At 41.5% G+C, this 9,089-nt stretch overlaps 1 protein-coding gene across 10 annotated transcripts in view; it reads left to right on the top strand.

Annotated features, from left to right (window-relative positions):
- The first annotated feature begins 1,527 nt into the window (after positions 1-1,527).
- ERC2 (ELKS/RAB6-interacting/CAST family member 2) overlaps positions 1,528-9,089 on the top strand; it is a 401,773-nt gene continuing 394,211 nt past the window's right edge. For 5 of the 10 annotated variants that reach the window (XR_010028831.1, XR_010028830.1, XR_010028828.1 and 2 more), the window contains exon 1: positions 1,530-1,808. The gene's annotated coding sequence lies outside the window, so the exon portion shown is untranslated. Of the gene's footprint in view, positions 1,809-2,588; positions 2,735-9,089 lie in introns of those variants that run through there. The other 5 variants (XR_010028823.1, XM_063164669.1, XR_010028829.1 and 2 more) reach the window with 3 other exon arrangements.

Below are 9,089 nucleotides of genomic sequence, written 5' to 3'. Positions count from 1 at the left end.
CCTGTCATCATTAACAATACTGAGACAGAATTGGATTTAGCAATATTGAGACAGGTCTAGAAGAGGTTCTTATTTCACACTGAATCCAAATTAAGGGCTAAGCTGAAAATGGACACTTCTTGTGCTCTGAAGCATTCAGTGTAGTGACCCACATTTTATAGTGCTTATCAGTTTTCTTACAGATGCAGACTTGCTAACTCTTGAGGACTACTTTGCTTTTCAGATCAAGTGAAATTATTTGTATACAAAACCACGTCCCTTCTTGTCAATTTCTTCAGGAATAGATTTTCTCTGTCCGTATTTTTCATGGTTTTGAAACAACTTGAACAGAAATGTCTTCAAATAAGTCTGCGTTTTAATCATGGTTATTCCATTACTTTGAACTCAGAAAAAATATTTGCCCTCTATTGCAATTATAGCTAAAGTAGGTGGGTACTGTAAGGTTGTGTCCCTTTCTTAGGGAAATTCAAACCTGCTATGCTCCTGCTGGGAATGACATTCTAGCATCTCCAAATAAATTCCTATGACAGCCTATTATTTCGGCTGGCTTTGGACAATTCAGGTACTGCAATATAATGTTACACTAATTTTAAATACAATTAGTTGAAATCAATTTTATTTGACATATTTTTAAACAGTAATTCCATAAAAGCTGTTGTTCTCAATGCTGTTTAATAGTGGCATTTATAGATGCCTATGTGGGCAAGACAGAAATAAAATAGAGATTATATTAAAGCAACTACAAATCCGAAATTGTTCTTATAATCATTGTTATGGCAATGAGATCAGGAGGAGACTGATAAAATGTTTGTGAAATTTTGTGTAGGGTAAGGTATGAAGGTCCATTGATGCTCAAGACCAAAGGTGATCACTTATAATTGTATGCGAATTGATTAAACTAAAAAGAATTGAGAAGAGGGAAAAATAGAAAAGGAACAAACCCTCTGTTCTTAGGATGCTGGTGATGTTTAGAGAAGTTTCTTTCACTCCTGTTAATAAAAAGCAATAAAATCTCAGGAATAATTTTTAATGCTGTTTGCAGTTTTCTTATGGAAAAAGCTTTCAGGCTTTGTGTAGCAGCTAATCCTGTGTTTTTTTTTTCTCCCCTGCATACTGTTTTTTTGAAAAATAAACACAAATAAATATGGATGTCATCTTAATTTCTTTGACACTTAAGCCCAAACACAGATTCAGGTTTCTGTGTTCATTCTGTTTATGTAAATACACGCATGTAGCAATGGCTTTTTAGACATCATGCTCTGAAGCACCTGCCTTTGAACATTTCTGGCCTTCGGTGAACAGGGGCGAGAAAGCAATTTATCCTCTGCAGTTTTACGCAGACCTAGGTGTATTTTTAGGCGGTTTCCCAGCGAGTAAGGCGCTCGCAGCCGCTGGCTGGGTGGGGACTGGAACCCGCGGACTGGCGATGAATGGCCGGGGCCAGCCGCTCGCAGGGATCACGGGCTGCGGTGCGTGTGCTGCCGCCGCTGCTGCTGCTGCTGCTGCCCCCGGCGGCTCCGCGCCGCGCCGCTGGAGCCCCGGCTCCTCGGGAATGCTGGGAATGTTGAGTCAGGGACCGGCAGCCCAGACAGCCGGGCTCGCAGCTGACTGAGGGAGACTCGCTGAGGGACAGGGGCACACACGAGCCTCCCCCGGCCGCAGCAGGTTCCTCCTCGGCGGCCCCTCGCAGGCATTGCGCGGCTCCGGCTCGCCCCGCCGCCTCCCTCCTCCGCGCAAATGGGATGCCAGCTAAACGTGATGTTGTAAAATCCATGTGAGGACGGAAGGCAGATGCAATGATTTGAAAGGTGAGAAGCTCGAACAAGAATATGGCTGGGATGCATGACTGTAAATTTACTGTGATTAAGGAAATGCTGGTATTGCTTTTCACAACTGTCTGGTAGCTGAATCTGGAGATGAATTTGCAGAATAGGCTTTTTATATTGCCTTGGAAATACATTGTAATAAATGGAACCAAGCGCACATCTTATTCTGGTAACAGAGTGCCTCTCCCTACAGAATCGTCAACCAGAAACCTTTCTTGCAATTTCTATTAAAAGTAGCCATAGGACTCTATTTTTTAATATGTTTTAAATTTTTTTTTTTTGGTGCCTAGTGTTTAAAAATATTATTGTTGTTGTTAAAGTTTTCTGGAATAGAATTGATGGGTTTTGGAAATTCCTAGCTTTATACTTAAATAATGGATAATGTTTGGTGTTTTAAAAACCGTGTCAGGAAAAAAGGTGAAAGATTTCTGTTCCCTTCTAGTGGCTGGCAAATGGAAACAGACGCTAACAGTATTATTTTTCAGTTATGTAATTAATGAATACTTACTGGGGTCCCTCATTTGTGATGCTGGGGTTTATTTTTTTTTTTTATTTTTTTATTTTTTTTTAAGAAAAGATCATTTTAGGCTGGATAAGTGATGAATGTGATGAAGTCCACGCCTATGTTCCCCAAGGATACAATAGATATTTTCCTGGGAGCACTACAGTAGTAATTTGATGGAGAAGGATTTTTTTTTTTTTTATTAGTGTGTGATTGATTTCTAGGCGGCTACCTGCTAAGCCTTGTGATGGATGGATGGATGGGAATCTATTCCCTTAGCGGCGAATTGCTCTTCCCGTGGTGATGGACACGCCGGCCGACCAGTGGCATTGGCAGACACGAGCTCGTTGCACACGAGCGCGGCCAATAAGTGCAGCCAAGGGGAGGGCGAATCCTACTTGCCAGGGTTAGTTTTCTGGTCGGCTTTCTAAATCAGTGCTTTCACTTAGCTGTTGTCGTTCGGGATTTGTTTTTATTCCCATCCCTGGCCCTCCAGCCCCACGTGCGTGTTCAGGGCGGCCGCCTCGAACGCGGCCCCTTCCCGGCAGCCGCGCCGGGCGCAGGCCCCGCTCCGGCTCCCCCTCCTCGGAGGGCGGGGAAGGGAGGGAGGTTCCTCTCCATCAAGTCGCCTCGCCCCTGGCACTTGGTTTCCCCGTCGCCAAGCCGAGGACGGAGCGGATCCCCCGTGTCAGCCCCGCCGCCCTGCCTTGAGGGGAGATGCTGGGGATGCGCTGCCGCCCTCCTCCCTTCCTCCGTTTCTCCCTGCCCCGGGAATGGCAGAGCTCCACAGCCTGGATGGGGGCGCGGGCAGAGCCCTCCTGCGGCCGTTCCCCAGCCCGGTGCGGGGGGAACATCGGGCACTGCCCTCCCAGCCTTCTGCTCGGCAGCGGGGCTGAGGGAGCCCGGCCGCCTGCCCGGCCTGGCTCCGCGCAGCGGCCGTGTCAGGGCTTCCCGTCCCCACCGGGACCTCAAACCAGTCCCTGTGCCAGGAGATTTCCTCGGACTGTCCCCGTGGAAGGGCGGGGGATGGCGAACGCTCCCACAGCTCAGGTGAAGGAAACATCAGCCATAAAAGCCCTCAGCCGCAGTCCCCTCACGGTCCGTGTGCTGGAGCAGTGCATTCCCCCTTAGCTCCTTTCCCCCAACAGAAGGAGGAAAACGGCCCCCCGCTTTTTTTTTTTTTTTTTTTTTTTTTTTAAGGGTCTGTTTCTGCACACAGAGTGTATAATGGTATGTCCAGGTCCCTTAAGAAATATGTTTCTGTAGGAAAAGATTTCTTAGTTTCTTGATGGAAGAAACTTGCAGTCCAAGCCTTGGCTTTGTGGGTGACTGTGTTAAGGGCTGTGTGTGAAAGTGCCTCCACATCTCCTCAGTGCCTTAAAGGAAGCATTTTTACTGCTGTTATTTTTGTTTTAAAGCTCTGTGTAAAATGGCTTTCAAAAGCATCAAGGTGAGTTAGCATTTTCACTTTCCCTAGAGGAATGTGGGAGGAAGGAGAGGCTTTTTGTCCAGTGAGTGAAGGGAACATAATTTCTTCCATAGGCTCGTTGAGATAAGGGCAGTCCCTGGGGTTTATGGCTGTCCAGCTCAGGTTGAGACTACATCTCTGTACTATGGAGAAACCCCACGCTGTGTTTATGAGCACACCCAGGGTGGGGTAGATCTTCAAATTAGGAATTGAGAAATTTTTTGGTTAGTGTTTGGATGCCTTATTATACTCATTATCCTTGCTCTTGAGGTTTGCCAGCATTTGGACAAGACATCTCGCGGCCTCTTATCCTGTGGGTGCTTCTTCAACTCCTCCTAATCTACTGCTAGTCAAATTCTGGTGGATGGTAGTGTGAGATCCAGCATCCATGCCGGTCCCTCCTGCTGTTCCTTGCCTGCTCTGAAGGCTGAAGAAAGCTGTGGGCCTTATCCTTAGCAGCCAAATGCCAAAAGAACACATACGACCATTTTGGAATGCCAAATATATGTGATACTTAGAGAATTATTTATTCAGCATGTGTTTTTGTGTAAGCATGCTCAAGGTGATATTTTTCCTTTTGCTTTAGAAAGATGATTGTTACTGACCTTTGAAGGATGACTAAGAAAGAGTGGGTTGTTCACCCCTCCAAGAGGATGAGGCAACCAGCCTGTGTATTGCTTCCAAAGACCACATATGTTCCCCCACCTGTATCTCTTAGGGTGTTTATTATATTTTTATCCACTATGATGCATTTGTTTTCATCTGTTTAATTTAGTTTTTAATGCCTGGAAGATATATATATGGAGGATCTTAGTTAGGTCCACCTAGGAAATGTTACTCTGATACTGGATTTTTAAAAAAAAATATTATGTGATCCTTTTTATCTGTGATATTTTATTTGTTTGGTTTAGGATTGTGTTAAAATATTTTTGTGATTTAAGTCTTAGTTTTTGAATGATCTCATATCTATTTAGGAATGATGAGCTTGCCTCAATTTACTTATATTTTGCAACACTAAGACTAGCTTACATTTTCTGTTAAGTGCTGGCAAAAGGGTAAGAGCTATTTGAAAGTAAAATGACTTTGTAAGTTCTTTTTCAGGGTCATAGTTGAAACTAAATTCTGAAAATGAACTGTGTAGTGCTGCTTCTTCTGAGTGACACTTTGACACTAAGAAAATACAAAGGCATATCAGCATAAACATCAGTTAAATATTCTGGAGTATTTTGGTTTTATTCCATTTTTAAAGATGTAAAGTAGTTTATAGAAAGAAACCATCTCTTACAGTCTTTCTGAAATGAAGTGAAATTGACTGATGTTGGTTTGCTACTGCTTGGATGTAAGATGCAAACAAATCCCCAACCTGTTTCCTTGGAAAGCAGCAGTTGACTACTTGTGGAGGTCCAAGGACTTTTCTAAGCATGGATATCCAACGTTTGTATGTCAAAATGTGGGTGTCTAATGCATTAGCATTGTGGAATTTAAATTTTGTTGTTGCTTTCTTGGCAGTTGATTGAAGGGATTTTTATGATTAATTTAGTGATGGTGGCTTTTAGATTCCCAGCTTTGGGATATCTTAAGTAGCCAGGACTTGTTTTGGGGTAATGGCAACAACTGGGAACCACATTTCCTTTCAGGGACAGTCTGTCAGGTGCTGAGCTCTGCCAAAGGAGAGAGGAGGAGCAAAGATATTTTAGCACTTCTCTGGATAAGGCTCCATTACTGCTACAGCATTTCTGTTTACTTGGAAAAAGTAAAAAAAGTAAAAACTTGGAATTTCTTCCTAATATTAGAAATTTAGACTTGGCAATGGGCAGGTGATGTGTTGTCCCTATACTTTAAAATGAGAACAATGAGGGAGATGTGTAGAGCTGGAATTTCTGTGCTTTTAGGAGAGCAGACAAATGTCTAAGAGTGTGAGGTGTATGTCAGTTTCAAGTTGTGATTGGATGTGTGGGAGTCTTTAATATTTTAGATGTTTAGCAAAGCCAGAGCATTTCTGTGAATTTTAAGATTAGGTTTTTGAAAGGTGATATTTGCTTTCTTGATTATCTTAAAAACTCATTCTAAGACAGTCTTGCAGACTGGCATTCACTGGAAATGTTTCAGGGTAGTTACCATGTGACTTCTTTAATGATAAATGTACTTTTTATTTGGTTAGAATAAACCATTTGCAGCAAATACTGTTTGAGGTTTTTTTTTAAATACTTCCCACTGTTTGTCCTGCTCATTATCCTATTCCTCTAACTGAAGTCACAGTGCAAATGTAGAATCTAGCAGCCAAATTCTGCAAAAATGGAAAATTGGGAGATTTTCAAGTGATTTAATGCTAAACTCTCATTGTGTGAGAAATTACATGGGACATTGAATGGCATGAAAGGATTGATGGAAAAGGTGTGTGTATATATAAATATATATTGTATAGGTTTGTGTGGGAATGTGTGCTGGAGTTTCAGGAAGTGCTGTGGAGTTGGGGTGGGAAGCACTGGAGAAAGCCTTGTCTGTACTGATTGCTTAGTTGGATATAATGTGCAATTTATTTTGAAGGCAGTGAAAGCAATGTAACAAATCTCTGCCATTTCTGAGTTTTACATTGGTAATGTGTGGGGCAGTTTCCCTCCAAGTGAACAACTCGGATCATTTGGGATGCTGACTAATGGGACATAATCTTCTCCATGCATTGAGAGGTTTACAGAGCACATCTTGGTCCCTTCATTCCAATTCCTTATGGAGGTTTAACATGTCTGTACTTGTGGTTACACTGTTTGGCACGTTTGGATTGTTTCATTGCAGGACTTGGAGGCCACAGTACTTGAATTCTCAGGAACTGATTTTTCTTTGTCAAATATGAGTTGAGGCCTGTTGGAAATTTTACTGCTGTCCCTTCAGTTTTCAGTGTTATCTAAACACTCTTCATGGTCGGTAAAATTAATTTACTGGTAATCTGCTCAGATATATGTTTCATTATCTCTTGGCACATGCAGTGTCTGAATTATTTAATTTCTAAAACAGCACAGGTCTGTGCTATTTCTATGATGGTGAGGCTTTTACTTAAACAGCTTTCTGCAGTGCATTCTTTTCCTCAAAATATATTGCTGAAATGCATTTCTTACCACTTATGTTCTTTGAACAGTTCAGATTAGTGGACAAATATGACCTGGTAAATGAAGCACAGTTCCTTTTGTTTACCTATGTGCAATAATAGTGGAAGAAATGGGTACTCTCAGAGGCTCCTCTGGAAGACAGTTTGCTGTGTACAGCAAGTTTATTTTTGATGGCTGAGTCTTGGCAGTCATGATGTACCTCAGCTTTCATTTATAGACCTCATTTCAAATCTGCTCAAGCCATTTGTTTTTCCTTAAGGAAACAGTTACAATAACATCTGTCATCAGCTTCAAATGTTAAGTCAGATGCCTGTGAGGACTTAGAAATTGCACTTGTGAACTGGTGTGATTGTGCTTAGCTGAGTGTGAGACCAAAGGGGGCAGATTGGGCCGTGCTGTGAAATTATGAGCCAGCCACCAAGTGCTTGGGGAATTCTTCCACTCTTTTGGTGAATAAATAAATAAATAAAAAGGCAATTCCTGAAGTGCAAGGTCTTCTAATGGTTGCAGGATGCTGATTCTATGATGAATTGAAAGCTAATCTGCTAAATCACTTGCATTGCTTACAGAGCCTGTGAGTTCCTTGGACAGCTTTGATCTGATGTGGCTGAAGCACAGCCAGTTTTCCTTTGGCATGGTACTGAAATGTGCATGCTCTTATATCTGGGCAAAGACAACAGAGGAGGGATGTTCTACAGGTTTTTACATTGTGGTGGTTTCTAAGCAAGCTGAATGCAGAAATATGCTTCTTGTTTTGCAGTTTGAGTAGGCATACTGCTATTCCAGAATCAAATAAACGTAAACTGCAGAATGGATATTTAGGCTTGCTAAATATCCCAGTATTTAAGTATTCTAAGAAACTGCTGGAGGCTGCATAGGTAGTCTTAACAGCTGATCCTGTGACCATTTTGTTGCCTTTTTACAGAGAATGGAAGCTTTGTAGCAAAAAAGGAAAAATATAGCTTTGTCTTGCAAATGTGTAAGCCTGTGTTTAGTAACATGCATTGGAGTAGCCTTATTGAATTAAATTGAAAGTACTCCATTGTGTGGGAGTGTCTCTGTTGGTTTCTAAACCATCAAGAGTTATAAATGCATCTTAAAATTAAAAGTATGACATAATTGTAAATGACAGACTATTTTTAAGCATACTTATTGTGGAAATAGACAAATTTACAGGCTGAACTATAAACTTGGTCAATTTCCTTTGACACTATTTTCAGTTCTTAGGTTATTTTACTAAGAGGAATGTAGTCTTTATTATGCATTTAATATATATATTACCGGCTGAGCAGCCTTTGGTTTCAAAGAATTTGTATAAATATTGGCGGCATAGAAATGACAGAACAAGTCTGGTCTTTCAGACTTTTCCTGGTAAACTTCTAGGTTTTATTAAATCATGCTTATTTTTAAGCTCTGCCTTCTCAAAAGATAATTCAGTCTATAACTGTGTTTCTGTAAGTTATTTAGTCATTCAAGTTAGGTAAATGCTGCCAAAAGCAAAGCATAACTGTGCTAATAATTAGGCATAACTTTCAAGTAATCTTGAAGAATGTTGTGTACTTTTACATTCTGTTATTTTTTCCCCAAAGGAGACTATTTTAGTAAGAATTCAAGACATATGATTGTTGTTGTTTTTCTTTAATAGTTATTAAATGAAACGTACTGTTTGCCTGATTTACCAAGTGCCTTAGAATAATCCTCCACAAAATACTGGAGCTTATAAATGCAGGCTTGCACTGATAAATGAGAATTCTTATTGCGAAGGGAATAAAAGGCAAGTGAGTAACAATTGCAGGATGGAAGGCATGATGAATACAGACTAGGATGCAGAATTTAGCATACAAGACACCTGCAAGGATTGAAATGTTAGGAAATATTTCTCTGGAAAACCAAAAGCTTGCCAGGTCCTTAGAAATATCTGTGTGTCCTAGGAAGGTCATTATGGTGTGGGGAAGCTGAGAACCAAAAAACTGAGCAGGGACAAGCAGTGTTTTGGAATTTGTGTGTCTCTATCCCTTGTTGCTTGTGATTCACACCACCACCCTCCCACCCATCAATAAAAAATAGAATCCCAGTGTTAGGAGCTGCAGAGAGCAGATGGGCAGCAAAACAATGACATGGTGAGTGGGACTGGGAGCTTCAGCCAGGTCCAGCTGAGGTGCTTTACCCTGCACCTCTGGAACCCTTCA

Source organism: Melospiza melodia, chromosome 10, assembly GCF_035770615.1.
Source record: "Melospiza melodia melodia isolate bMelMel2 chromosome 10, bMelMel2.pri, whole genome shotgun sequence".
Lineage (NCBI taxonomy): Eukaryota > Metazoa > Chordata > Aves > Passeriformes > Passerellidae > Melospiza > Melospiza melodia.
The sequence above is the reverse complement of the archived record's forward strand: the minus strand, read 5'-3'. Positions and strand labels throughout refer to the sequence as shown.